Source organism: Bombyx mandarina, chromosome 08 (genome assembly GCF_030267445.1).
Source record: "Bombyx mandarina strain Sakado chromosome 08, ASM3026744v2".
Lineage (NCBI taxonomy): Eukaryota > Metazoa > Arthropoda > Insecta > Lepidoptera > Bombycidae > Bombyx > Bombyx mandarina.
Window position 1 is genome coordinate 13,440,882 of NC_143215.1, and position 15,168 is coordinate 13,456,049.

Sequence of the window (15,168 nt, forward strand, 5' to 3'; positions counted from 1 at the left end):
CACGTCGAAGTCTTTGTCGAGGTCGACGAGTCTACTACGGTTGCCGGGGTCCCAAAAGTCTGCTCCTAGTGTTAGAGCTGAAGGCGTCTAATGCAATGATTATTGGATCTGGTGGATCCGTAAGGACGTGAAATTAATTGTGCTTCTCATTAAATTGCTCGAGTTAACTTGAACACACTCACTAGATTACCACCATAAACTAGACTGCCATCTTATAATTAAGTAAGTATTTTATACGCAATATGCTTTAAGTATTTTACGTGATGGTTGATAATGTATAGTTATATGAATATGAATAATTGTATGAGTATAGGTTTGGGTAAGCTGTGTATTGTTTTAAGATGATACTAGCTGCGCCCGTAGCTTCGCCCGCAACAAAATTCAATTTTATATTAAAACAAAAGCCATAAGACGATCCAAAAAGCTAGCAACGTAAGATTAGGCAGCGGCTTGGCTCTACCCCTGGCATTGCTGAAGTCCATGGGCGACGGTAACCACTCACCATCAGGTGGGCCGTATGCTCGTCTGCCTACAAGCAATACCGTCTTTACCATAAGGGCACACGGGGCCCGTGCCCAGGGCCCCCATTCTCAAGGGGCCCCGAAAGACCGACAATTTCTCTCACACGTTTATTCTCAAAACATTTTTGTCGGGCACATTACACTTTTTTCACAAATCAGTAATCAGAAGGTATTTACAAGGCATATACTATGCCTATAATAGAAGATTTTGCTCAACAGAAATCCCGAAAGAAACCGTTATCGAAATCGTAACCAAAAAACCAGCAGCATTCTAATATCATTAATGACATATTATATCATCCTGTATTTGTTTACCTATAATAAATGGTCTCATACTCAGTAAAAAAATATTAGGTATTATAATTCGCTTTTTTTACTTTCCAAAAGGGCCTCAAATTCTTGTGTGCCCAAGGGCCCCATCCTAGTTTAAGACGTCCCTGCCTACAAGGGCAATAAAAAAAAAGATAAAAAAAAAAAGATAATTTTAGGTGAGCATAAATACATGCATATATTCTCTTTTAGATGTATATATTTCATATAAATCAAACTAAAAGATATAAATCACTGCCACCAGCGCCACCTATCCGGCACTAAAGTAACTATATTCGTCGGAGTTGTCATGTTGCCCTATCTATTACGTGTGCAAAGTTTCATATCAATTGGTATAACGGTTATCAAGTTTTGTGAGAACATACATTCTCTTTTATGTATATAGATAATACGTAGAGCTTTGTGTATTATTTAAACGGAAATATACCATGTCTGTTATGTATATGCATATAATATTTTATTCACAACAACGCAATGGCCATACCCTTGGTTGACCGGTAGCGAATGCCTTAGGCATTATGTCCGCTGTACCCTTTGTGCGTAAAATTAAATAAACAAATGCTTTCTATGAATAAGGTAAGCATAATGAAACAATAAGTACCTACCTGCTCTACACAGTAAAACAATTGAAAAACAAAAAAGTTACGTTTTAACTTGTTTCTCTTCAGAAGGTTCAAGGTTTCGGGCTGTGAACAATTAGCAAATCATTTTTAGACATTATAATGGTACGTCGTTTGAAGTAGTCATGGCCTAAAGGATAATACGTTAGGTGCATTCGTATGTGGCGATGCACCGGTGTTCGAATCCCGCAGGCGGGTACCAATTTTTCTAATGAAATACGTCCTTCACAAATGTTCACGATTGACTTCTACGGTGAAAGGATAACATCATGTAATAAAAATCAAACGTGCAAAATTTGATTTGCGTAATTACTGGTGGTAGGACCTTCTGTGAGTTCGCACGGGTAGGTACCACCACCCTGCCTATTTCTGCCGTGAAGCAGTAATGCGTTTCGGTTTGAAGGGTGGGGCAGCCGTTGTAACTATACTGAGATCTTAGAACTTATATCTCAAGGTGCGTGGCGCATTTACATTGTAGATGTCTATGGGTTCCAGTAACCACTTAACACCAGGTGGGCTGTGAGCTCGTCCACACATCTAGGCAATAAAAAAAAATAAAAAAAGTAATCTGGGCTTTGGATTGAGGAATCGAAAAGCGGTTATACGAAACAAGATTCCGTGGTAACTAACTCAAGCATTTGAATTCACGTTGGGCGGCCCGTGAACTCAATTCACCGCTCAATAACAGGTGAATTCATCTAGATCAATAAACTATTTCCCGAATCCTGATCACGCAGGAGCCAGTCACCGTCGACGCCCTAGACACGTCCTTACGTACCCATCAGATCTAATAACCTTTGCATTAGACGCCTTCAGCTCTAACACTAGGAGCAGGCTTAAGAGCCTCGATAGCCGTAGTCGTCGCACTCGGCAAAGGGCTCGACATGCAACCTAGCCTATACATCAGCTCGCTGAGTTTCTCTTCGGATCTTGCCAGCGGTTTGCGATTCCGATCCGCCAGTAGATTCATTCGCGAAGCGGCTGCTCTGGGATTGTTAGGTCTCCTTCGGAGGCGCTAGGGCAGCTGTTAGCAAATCCCACCCCTCCTGGCTGAGCCTTTGCTCGCCCACCCGTCCTGGTAAAACTGGAAAGGCCTCCGGGCCACCAGTAATAATTCAACCATAAAAAAAAACATTAAAAAAACAGTTATATTTTTTTTCAACACATTATCACAAACGTTATCAAAGGGAAACCCGTTTACGTCTCCCTGAAGTCAGCCCTGTGCTATTTTCGGCTTTAAAAGAACCCTCGAGCGATGCTATCGCAATACGTAACAAACAAGAGCTTTTGAAAAGTTTCCAGTAACAAAGGGCTCCACGATTCAGTTTGAACAACATGCCGTTTGATGTTCCAGCCATGGAAACTGTATAATGGAATCTCCATCGATAATTGGCGCTAGAATCTTCTTACTGCCTAATTATACCGCAAATAAGAGCGGTATTCTGACTGTGGTCACTGAGCATAAAGATGTGCCAGCCTAACCCGATTTAAAGTCGTGGTTCGACTGTGGTCTAAAAGATAAGAAACTATTCGTTTTTTTATCAACCAATACTAAAATAACGGTGTTCGAAGTCCCGCAGAAAAAATCGATTTTTGTGATAAAATACGCATCATACCTAAATCCTGCCAATTTCTGCAAATCGTCGGTAGCCTATGAACCTTTGGGGCAGTTTAAACAACATTAAACCTTTTTTACTGTATGATCCATGGGGAGTGCTCCGAGGATTCTTTTGAGATGATCCCATCATCTCGTTTTTACCATCGCCCCGCCTGGCAGCGAAGTAGAGTTCATTCACAGTGATCTTTTTTGCCATGCACCATCCGGCTTCGGAATGAACTCCCCTATACGGTTTTTCCCGGCGCAATGACATGTCCTTAAATGAGTCTTGTAGAGACTACTTAACGGTAGGCAGCTGCTTGGCTCTACTCTGGCATTGCTCAAGTCCATGGGCGACGGTAACCACTCACCATCTATCTACAAAGGCAAAAAACGCGACGATCTGCAACCCTTTATCACAGAGGTATGTGAACCACGTACTATCTTCTGGAGAATTTCAAAAGGCGACAGCCTTATTTAAGCTAGTCTATTCGTTTTAGTTAGTAAAGCTAGTTTATTAGTCTTAAACAATACAGCCTGCTCCTCATCAATACGAGAACGAGCTCATATATTCGGTTAAGCGTTGATATTATAGTCCGGTTCGGGAGTGTATTGGAATCGTAACCAAACACGACAAGACAAATGGATGAGCTAGTGATTCTTGACACGGTAAAAGCTCAACAAAATGCGATCGACGTTTCACTTTTTTTCCTTTTTACATTTCACGCAATGTTATACGGTTAGTGAGAATTGTGCTTAGTGCGAGTTTTTTAACGTTGTCGATAGCGTGAAAGTTAACTAAGATTTTTGTATGCAATTGGAAGACCGCCCCTAGCGGTAAACGTTGGCAAAAGTGCCAACTCCATGCAAATTTGAGTTAACCTTTACGCTATAGAGAACGAAACATCCGGGTGATGGAAGGCCGGCTATCCTCGACCCACGCTGGTTCTGACCCAGCCGGGTATTCCGTAGGATAACCCATTCTAACCGGCGCCATTAGGCGGGCTTCGGATAGCCTGTCGACCGAGAAGGCTGGTGGTCGTTGCGCCGATGACCGCCGGTCCGGTGTCTGTACAGGGTGATGCGAGAGATGTGCTCCGCACTAAGCACTTGACTTTCCCCCCGTTGCCTTTTTTCATGAGTTCTGTCTCATGCGAGGTTTGGATGCTGGTTGTTGAGCGACAGGAGGCTTTAGTCGGTTCGACTCCGATATGCCCCGCCCGCCATCCCCAGTGGAGGGTGGGAGTCCGATGATTTTCTCCTGACCAAAAAAAACGCTATTGGGAACGTTAAAAAACCGCGCTAAGCATATAAGAATGAGGACATTCGCAGACGAGCCAAGGTATATTATATAGATATAGTTCGAATTGCAAAATTGAAGTGGCAGTGAGCAAGGCACATTGCTCGTAGAACTGCTGGTCGCTGGGGCCGCGATCGCAGGAATCCGCTGGATACGGGCTGCGGAAGAATAGTTCTTGTGGCGAGCCTTGGGGGAGGCCTATGTCCAGGAGTGGACGTCCGTGGTCTGGAAAAAAGACACATGGTGGCTCCCTATAAATTATCTGTAAAAAAAACTCGCAAAAATAGTTTTGAACTGTTTTTAATCTGTAATTTAGGAAAGTTTTGTATGATCTTTGCTTTTATAAGAATTTTCTAAACAATCTATGAATTTAGATTAATTTTGCTTTCGTTAATGAATAATAAATGTATCCAACATAAATTATTCATTAGTTAGTTAACAACGCATACAAACATTTTCATATTACGCAATATTATACTCTTTGTTTATTTATTTATTTATTTATTTTATTTTAACAACAGCATAACAATAACATAAAACTTGCAGACGAATGGTGATTTTAAACAATTTTGCTTGTTTCTCGCCAGGTTTCCTCAGTAGGCAGCGATTCCGATCCGGTGGTAGATTCTGAGAAGCACTCCTCTTGGTAGGACTAGCGTTAGCAACGTTAGCAACGTCACCAGGTTAGAGCCCCAAAGCTAGGATAACTCTTTGAGATTACTAGTATGGGTAGGCATTTTTTTTCCTTCGACCGTTGAAATCTTAAACTAGATAAAACTAATAATCGGGCCACTAAAAACATACATGCATAAATAGTATACTAGGTACGAGCGTTAGGATATTTAATAAACTAGTAAAGAAATTATGAGACCTAGACGATTTTCATTTTAAGAAAAAACTAAAAGATAATCTTATTAGTGAAAATTATTATCACTTAAATGATTTTCTTAGGGACGACATTCAAAATAAATGGATTTTTTTTATTATTTGTTGAATTATGGATGAATGAAAGGTAAATTATATAATATCATACTCGTAATATCTTGCACTGCACTAAAATTCGCGTGTCAAATTATGACAAAGCAATTTTTTTTCCTACCTGTGCTGATAGCCTTGAGAGGCTATTTCAGCTTCACCCTAACGTTTTTAGGTGAGCTCACGGGGCTCAAACCGGAGAGTTGCTAGCACTGGCCCTAGCAAGAGCAGTGCTTCGCAGAATCTACCACCGGATTGGAAACGCGACCCACTGAGAAGATCCGCCGAGAAACTCAGTGGGCTGTTTCTATGGGTTAGTTCGCTCATCGAGCCCTTCATCGCCAGCGACGGGTTCGACGAGGACGGTGACCGGTGCTTGTGGTGCCTAAAAGTACCGTTAATGGATAAGGAGGATCCGTAATGACGTGCTTTGGGCGACGTCGACGGTTTACCATTCGGTCTACTGGGTCGGGTATGTAGTTTCCAGCGGCTACGACAAGAGGGTTCTCATGTCGTGCCGTCTTCTCGAAGTGTCGCGGGGTCGAGCTCCAGGTCATCGTGGAGATCCACGTTCCTCAGCTCCAAGAGCTATCCTGCAGAATCGGGATTGTATAACCTGAAGGGGTCTCAAGTTGGTGCGGGCCGCGTGATCAAACACTACGCTTGCATACGTCATGACGGGGCGTATGCAAGTTTTGTAGAGAGTTACCTTATTACGGAGGGGCAGTTTGCTTCGACTACAAAGCATTGGGTAGAGTCATCCTAATATAAACGCGGCGCGGTCGCGTACCGTTTTAATGTGGGGAGACAAAGCATACACGCTGCTTTTAACTTATGTAGTAACTCAACTTAGTTTAGCGAATAAATGTTTTCTTTTTTCTTTCTTCATACAAGTTTTACTACTACCACGCGTTAGTTTGCACACTAGACGTTTTTTTTTTGTCCTTTCATATACTAGGCGGCACTGAAAATTTCGGGAATTAACGAAGTGACCCAACATTACTATTTAAAAATGTATTTATTGCTTTACGAAGTATTCTCCGCGATATTTGACACATTTTTCCATACGATGGAACCAATCATTGAAGCAACCATTCCATTCGGAAGTTGGGGTCTCCAAAATGGCCGTTTTGTAGGCGTCCACAGCTTCTTCAGGTAATAAAAATCTCTGTCCACGCAATTTATTCTTTATTTTAGGAAAGTATAGAAATCATTAGGGCTTAGGTCGGGGCTGTACGGCGGATGGTCTAATAATTCTATGTTTTCTTGCTCTAAAAACTCTTTTGTTCTGTGCGCGGTGTGAGAACTCGCATTGTCGTGATGGAGGATGATGCGGCGGTTGCAGTTCTCTTTACGGAGTTCAGAAACGACCTGTGGCAAACAAATGCTAGCATACCATTCTGCATTAACCGTTCTTTGTCCCTCAAGAGGAATAGTCGTAACATGGCCGGTTTTGGAGACAAACGTGGCCACCATTTTTTTTGCAACACTCCGTGAACGAACAATTTTTGTTGGCTTTAACTCATTTTCGAACACCCAAACTCGTGACTGGTTTTTTGTTTCGGGTTCGTACGCGTATATCCAGGATTCGTCACCTGATACAATGTTGTATACAGCATTTGAGGATCCTGCGTGGAATCTTTCGAGAGTTCTGACGCACCAAGTAACGCGAGCCGCTTTTTGCTCTTCACAGAGCGAAGGCGGTATCCATCGGGAAAACAACTTTTTTACACCTAATTGTTCATGCAAGATTATTTGTATTTGACTCATGCCAATGTCTAAAGTTGCCTGAATTTCGCGGTATGTCACATGTCGATCTTCCTCAATCAGCTTACGCACAGCATCAACGTTTTCTTGGGTGACTGCAGTTTTTGGACGACTTTGACGGGGATCATCACTGAGCTTGACACGTCCACGTTGAAACTCAGCAAACCAGCGATAAATTGTAGATTTGGATGGGGCTTCATCACCAAATGCAGAAATCATCCGGTCAACACACTGTTTTTGTGTTAAACCACTTCGAAAGTCATAATAAATCATCGCTCTTGAATTTTCTAGAGTCAATTCCATTTTCTCAACGACTAAACAAGTTTGACAAAACCTCGTGACAAGACCGAGAATCTTTTTTTAAATAAATGAATGGTATTCGATTTTTAAAACCAAGGAATTTTCAATTAAAAAGAATTTAATATGACAGGAACAGTGGAAATATTCCATTCCCGATACTTTTAGTGCAGCCCTCGTATATGATTTGCGCTGTGTTCAAAGAGAAAAGAAAAATTTCATATGTTCTAGTGGGAAGGAAAGAGATAGCGATAGTTTTTTTTTATAATAAATATATAAAAAACACAAAAAAACTCATCATCAAATTTTTTACAGAGTAATTCCCCAACCTTAGATAATATTATTTTCTAGTAATTCAACTGCAACAGGTTTAATTTTGTGTTCCTCCCTATCTCTTCCTGCGCACTATATATTTATTCATAATTTAATAGAACAGTATTTATTTATAGTCGATTATAATCGTAAAATTATGGATACCAATAAATTGCCCTAATTATCCAAGAGACCTGTAATAAATTATAAATTATTTTCACCACCTTTATATAGTATCGTAAAAGTAAATTGTACAATGAAATTCATTAATTTAAGTGGGTAATATGATGAGAACTGAATATTTGAAGTAGGTAACCATCGGAAGTTGGCTATAAAATAACTAGACACAACTAACAACAATGACTAATCTAATTATATCTAATAAATGAATAAATATAAAAAATATAATATGCGTCGGAGACGGTCATTAGTTTGGTAGCTAAACGAAACGCAGCACGATTCCAGAGAGATGGCTAAACCGATGGAGACGTGTAGACGCCATCATACTTACCAACCAGCCTTCTTGAAGAGGAGGGCCTTCGGCCTAAGAACTGTCATTCGTTTTCGTTTGCTAACGTCAAGAGAAGATTTTTAATTGTTCTAAGACAACAAACGTGATTGGTGTACTTACTCAATATTTTTCCTACCACTGTCACCCTATTCGCCCTTATGATGTCTGACGATGGTGTTAATAATTGTGGCCTTCTCCGACATATATATAAACTGGGCCGCGTGAGCAAACACTACGCTTGCATACGTCATGACGGGGCGTATACAAGTTTTGTAGAGAGTTAGTTACCTTATTGCGGAGGGACAGTTTGCTTCGACTACAAAGCATTGGATAGAGTCGTCCTAGAATAAACGCGGCGCGGTCGCGTACCGTTTTTATATGGGGACGGAATGTCATCCCTCTGTCGAGGGTGACGCCTAGATATTTGACCTTCGAGACCCACGGTATGGGCTGGCCAAAGAGAGTGATGGAGCTAACGGCGGAGGTGTTTGCGCGCCTACTACGGAGTGGGATGCTCGAAGTGATGTTCGGAGGGCGACCCCTTTTGAAGAGCACCGCTGCGCTTTTCGTGGGGTTGATGTCAATTCGCCACTTCCGGAACCACTGTCCCATGGTGGCTACTGCGATCTGGAGTCGCCGATGAAGCAGCGACATCTTCCTACACGAGTAGTAGATAGCCGTGTCATCGGCGAAGAGCGCTAGATGGGTCTCCGGAGACCGGGGTATATCATTGATATACAAACTAAATAATAACGGGGAGAGCGCGGAGCCTTGCGGGACTCCGGCAGTCAGTTGACGGGGACGAGAACGAGTTCCCTCTACTCGATATCGAAACGAACGGTTCGACAAGAAGTCTCGTATGATGAGCACGAGTCTGTCTGGCACTCCCATGTTGTACAGTTTGTAAATTAAACCGTTGTGCCAGACTTTGTCGAACGCCTTCGCGATGTCGAAGAAGAGGGCGCCGGTCGGGATTTGTTTACGCCTATTTAGTCCTATCAGGATGTGCTCCGTGAGGCGGTGCACTTGTTGTACGCACGAATCGGAATCCGAATCGAAGCGGAATCCGAACTGTTCGTCTATGAGAATTTTGTTCGCGGTAACAAAATCCCAGAGGCGTTGCCTAAGGAGACGTTCGTAAATTTTTCCTATCGTCGGGAGGAGACTAATCGGACGGTAACTAGAAGTTTCGTTTGTCGGTTTGCCCGGCTTATGTATACCGATAACGTCCGCTTCTTTCCACACCGCGGGAAAGATGCAGTGCGTCATAGCGGTATTTAAAATTGTAGCCAACATTGCTATCAGTTGGACTGGCAAAAGTTTTAGCGCGCGGTTGCGGATGCCGTCGGAGCCGGGTGCCTTCCTAGGTTGGAGGTTGTGGATCGCGTCTCTAACTTCGTCAGTGGTAATGGGGGGTACCGCGTCCGAGGGCGGCAGGGAAGCTCTGCGCTCGACCTCCCTGTCGACTAACTCGGTGTGTTCAGGGTCCGCGTGTTGAGTGCTGGTGGTGCACTGCTCTTGCAGTGCATCGGCCAGCAGCTCAGCCTTGTCATCGTCATCGAATGCCAGTGGTTGGCCTGAAGGGCGTACGAGGGGAGGTATAGTAGCGGTAGTTTCGGATTTGAGAGTCCTAGCTAGTCGACAGTATGCTTGGTGTGAGGGCGCGAGTTGTTCTAAATAACTATGCCAATTATCGTTACGCGCGTCGCTTAAGCGGGAGTGGACTTCGCGTTGTAGACGACGCATCCGAATCCGGTTTGAATGCGTGGGAAGACGATCGTAGGCCCGGATTGCCGCGTTCCTAACTCTTAAGATCGGGGGACAGTCTGATGCGATGGAAGCTGTCCTCCACATCGACTTCTTTTGAAGATCTAATGATCGCGGAAGAGATGTGATCGGTAATGATGTTTATGGATTCGACGGTGTCCTCGGGGGATAGATTCGAATCCGGGCCGTAAGGGAGGATTGGCGGAGCGGCTTCGGCTAGGCACGTGCCCAGCTTATTCCAATCCACCATGGTCCTCGTAACAGTGACTGGGTTGTGAGGGCGACCGTGCTGCATAACGACAGGTCGGTGGTCTGAGTCGAACTCTGACAGTGCTTCGATGGAACGCAAGCGCAGAGTTACGTTCCTAAGCAATGCCAGGTCTATAGTGCTCGGACGGAGCGCGATGTTATACGGATAACATGTTGGAGTTGGGGGACCGACTACTTCAAAGGTGAGGTCGTCTATAAACGCGTCGAGACGCCTACCGTTAACGTTTGTACGATGGCAGTTCCACCTAGTGTGGTGGCAATTTAAATCGCCTGCCAGGATGACGGAGTCTCCCATGCGGAACAGTGACTCGATGTCACTGCTCAGAAGGGGCTTGTCCGGGGGAGATAAACGGATGCGATGACGATCGGCTGGTGTCCTGTCAGCGAGATACGGCACACTCCTGCACTAACAAAATATCTACAAGATTGTCGCGGAGGAATTCGAAAATTTGATCGCGTTGCCGCGCGAGTCCGTTAGCATTGTAGAATGCTAACGTAAGGGAATACTGTTTTTCTCTACCTTTTTGCGCCATTGATTACCGATAAAGAATTTTTACAACGTGCGAGACACGGACTCGTAGACGTCCATGTGATCGAAAGCGGCCGCGAGCCGCTGTTCGGAGGTTACCGACCTACGTATCGCGTCTGCGAACGATCGCAGACGGTCGAAGTTAACCGCGGTGATGAAGTCGCGCACGAGCGCGAAGTCGTTGACGGCAGAGGGTTGCGGGGGACGGAACGCGGGCGCGGGGCGAGGTGCGAGCAGGGGCTGGGGCGCGGGGCGTGTCGCGAGCGGGGGCGGGGGTGCGGTTTCCGTTCCCGCCTTCGTATACGGCAGCGGCTTTTTCCACGCCGAGACCGTGGGAACTGCAACCGGCACGAAGGCGGGTTTCGGCACTGAAGGTGCCGAAGTCTTTGGGCCGACGGTTCGCGGAGCTGGGTGGGTTGAACGTTTACGCGGAGCCCTAGGACATCCACGGTAGTTCGCGGGGTGCCCTTGCTTAAGGCATAGGACACAACTTGGGGGTTCGGTCGCGGTTTCCCTAACTCGCGAGCAATCTAACGTAGCGTGATCGCCGAGGCACTTCACGCAGCGGGGACGCGCGTGGCAATTACGCGCCGAGTGGCCATAGAGTTGGCACCTGTAGCACTGCCCGGGAGTGCCACGTTTATGGGGGGCTTCGATGGAGACCCCAGATAGGCCGCAAACTGTCGAGAGGCATGAGATTTTCTTTTTGGCCTCCGGGGTTGGCTCCAACGCGACGAGAATTATATTATAGGGCTGCTTGCCCCGCCCACTGTGCATCCGATGCACACTAACTATAGGGAGTGACTGAGCGGTCAGATCCTCCTTAATGTACTCGATATCTAGTTCTTTTGGGACTCCGCGTATTACTACGCGTATTACTACGCGGAGCTCGCGGTCCTCCTGAAGAGCATAGGTGTGAAAACCTATGTTCTCCTTTCGGAGGTATGAAGAGAGGGCCCTATGGTCGCCCGGCGTTGCGACCTTTATCTGAATCCCATGCGCGACTTTACGCGCATGGGTATAATTAATTTTGTTGGCCTGAAGGGCCTGGGATACGCGATTCCACGCTGTCTTCTCTTGAAGTATCAGCGGGGGCGGGGCAGCTACTTTAGGAGTGGGCGCGGGCTTGGGACGCGGCGGTGGAGTTACGCGGCGAGCGGAGTCCGACTCCGGTGTCACGACTACCTGCGGGCGGGGGCGGTCGCGGATTTAGTCTGCTTCGTCGTGGAGCTCCGGGACTCCACGGCGCGAGTACGCTTTTTACCGCGCGTTACGGTTTGGAACCCATCCGAAGTTCCAGGCTGAGGGCTTGACACGGATTCGAAGTCCATCTCCGATTCGGTATCGGAGCCTGAACTTGAAACGATCGAGGTCGCGGCCGACGTAGCGCGCGATGACGTATCCGACGCGGGCGCGGGGGTGGGGGTAGCGCTAGGCGCTTCGTGAGTCGCATCGTGGGAACGTGCGCTCGAACTTGACGCGGCGGCGGGGGGGCGCGCGGCGTGCATTCGAGGCACGGTTGAGAAACGCGGCGACGGACGCGGGGGGGGAGGGATTGCCACGAGCGGCCCTATAACTGAGATACTCGGCCCTAATTGACGGGTACCTATCCCGGAGGAACCCGACAATGTCCCTAGCACTTTCACTGTCACCCACTAAATCTTCACTCATCTTCGGTCTTCTTGCCCGGGGGGGCGGCCCAGGGACTTTTGTTGAACTCGCCGAAAGGCGAGGCCCCGGATAGAATTTGTAACCCCCCTGTGCTGCAGGACAGCAAGGAGCAGGGGGGAATGCCTATGCCGTGAAAACGGCAATCGGCGGGGAAAAGGAAAGGAACCCGCTCGGGCTGTATAATGCTACAGCGGGCGGAACCACGAGCGGGGGTCTAGTCTTGAAAAAGACTGTTGTTTTGGGAAGGGTTAGGAAATCGCTAGCCTGTGATAGTGCCACAGGAAGGCTGATCGTAGCGATTGGTTGCCTTGAAAAAGACAGTTGGTATGAGGTGGGTATTCACGGTTACAACACTATCACGCACAAATGTGTGTTCCGATGCGTAGGTCGCAAGCGACCAACGTATTGGAAGGCACGTTCACACACAACCGAGTCGTAAACGAGAATGTATTCACGGTCACTAAACTGTCGAGCACAGCTGTGAGTTCAGAGACGCAGCTCGCAAGCGGGCCACGGATCGGAAAGCACGTCCGCGCACGACCGAGTCGTGAGCGAGAATGTGGTATCACTATGAACTCTCTTTATATGGCTATTGTAGACAGACGAGCATACGATCCACCTGACGGTAAGTTTCCAGCCAAGCCGTTGCCTACCACTGAAAAAGACATATTTGTATTTAGAATTGGTTCAGATGTACCTTTTTTTTATTTATTGCTTAGATGGGTGAACGAGCTCACAGCCCACCTGGTGTGAAGTGATTACTGGAGCCCATAGACATCTACAACGTAAATGCGCCACTCACCTTGAGATACGAGTTCTAAGGTCTCAGTATAGTTACAACGGCTACCCCACCCTTCAAACCGAAACGCATTACTGCTTCACGGCAGAAATAGACAGGGTGGTGGTACCTATCCGTGCGAACTCACAAGAGGTCCTACCACCAGTAATGTACTGTACCTATTCTCAATACCGTCTTTACCATAAGGGCACACGGGGCCCATGCCCAGGACCCCCTTCTCAGGGGGCCCCGAAAGACCGACAATTTCTCTCACACGTTTATTCTCAAAACATTTTTGTCGGACACATTACACTTTTTTCACAAATCAGTAATCAGAAGGTATTTACAAGGCATATACTATGCCTGTAATAGAAGATTTTGCTCAACAGAACTCCCGAAAGAAACCGTTATCGAAATCTTAACCAAAAAACATTAATATCATTAATGACATATTATATCATACTGTATTTGATTACTTATAATAAATGGTCATACTCAGTAAAAAAAAATTATTATAATTAGCTTTTTTTACTTTCCAAAAGGGCCTCAAATTCTTGTGTGCCCAAGGGCCCCATCCTAGTTTAAGACGTCCCTGCCTATTCTGATATGATTACTCAATTACTACTACGGTAACATTAAAGTCAATCAAAAACAAAAATAGAAAAATAAAAACTGAACAAACACGTGACGCCCTTAAAACTAATTCATTTTATTTTTCTTCGGAGAAACAAACGTTTTAATCCGACATCTCTGTCCACGACATGTTTTTTCTTTAAAATGAACCATTTAAATTGTTATTCAAATGTTGGTCTCTTTAAAGTCGAAATGTTACGATGAAATAGAAAAATTCTAGCACAGAAAAATAAAAAAACACCAACTAATATCGAAATGAATTGAGGAAAGTCTTAACGATGCGACGTGAAAACTAACGATCTTTTAAAACAGAACAAGTCAAACGATAAACTTTTCCAATTAACGGATTCTTACACGTTTCTGCGTTCAATCCTCAATTTTAGATTCACAATTTATTTTCTAATTATTCAACGATCCTCCTGCTCCTCCTTGCGTCGATAATCCTCAATGCTGAGGGGCGTGGCTTCCTCTAACAACTTTCTCCTGTATTATCCTGCGCCATTCCCGCCTGTTCTCGGATGTGTGGAGAGCAACGTTTTTTTTTCAAGAACTGAAGACCCTTCGCAAGCCTCCTTTGATGAGGGACGGATCTAAGCGCGAAACACCGTGGAGGGGAGTTAATTCCAGAACCGAATTATTGGCGAATAAAAAATGGAAATGCACTGCGGACTCTGCTCCGATGGCGGAAGGTGCGATGGTGAAGAGGAGATGAAAGGATTATCTCGAACAATTCCTCATAACACTTTCGCGGCTTAACTGAAATCTGTGAGATTTCAGAAATAGCGCATACCTTACTCACACCAGACGGTATGGTGCAGACATCAACTTTTTTAGGATAGGCGAATCCCTAACTTTTCCGGCTTCGCCGTGACGAAAAGCCGTGTGTAATAGTAGCAATTACACAAACAAATAATAAGTTTTAATGTGGAATCAAATAGCGTTATCTGTTACGTGTACTCTTCGCCGATAAAACTTATCTCGAAGTTTTTTTTTTTATAACTGCTCTCTAAATGTTACTATGCGTAATACTATAAGTATCTCCTGTTTGAGTTCCGAATCTGGAAGTAGCTTTTTTCGGCTATAGAACAGCTATTACGCGAAGAGAATAAGACTAAGACTAAGACTAAGGTTCTTAGTGGTGGTAGGACCTCTTATGAGTCCGCACGGGTAGGTACCACCGCCACACCTATTTCTACCGTGAAGCAACAATGCGTTTCAGTTTAAGGTGTGGGGTAGCTGTTGCAACTATACTGAAACCTTGGAACTATATCTCAAGATGTGTGGCGCAGT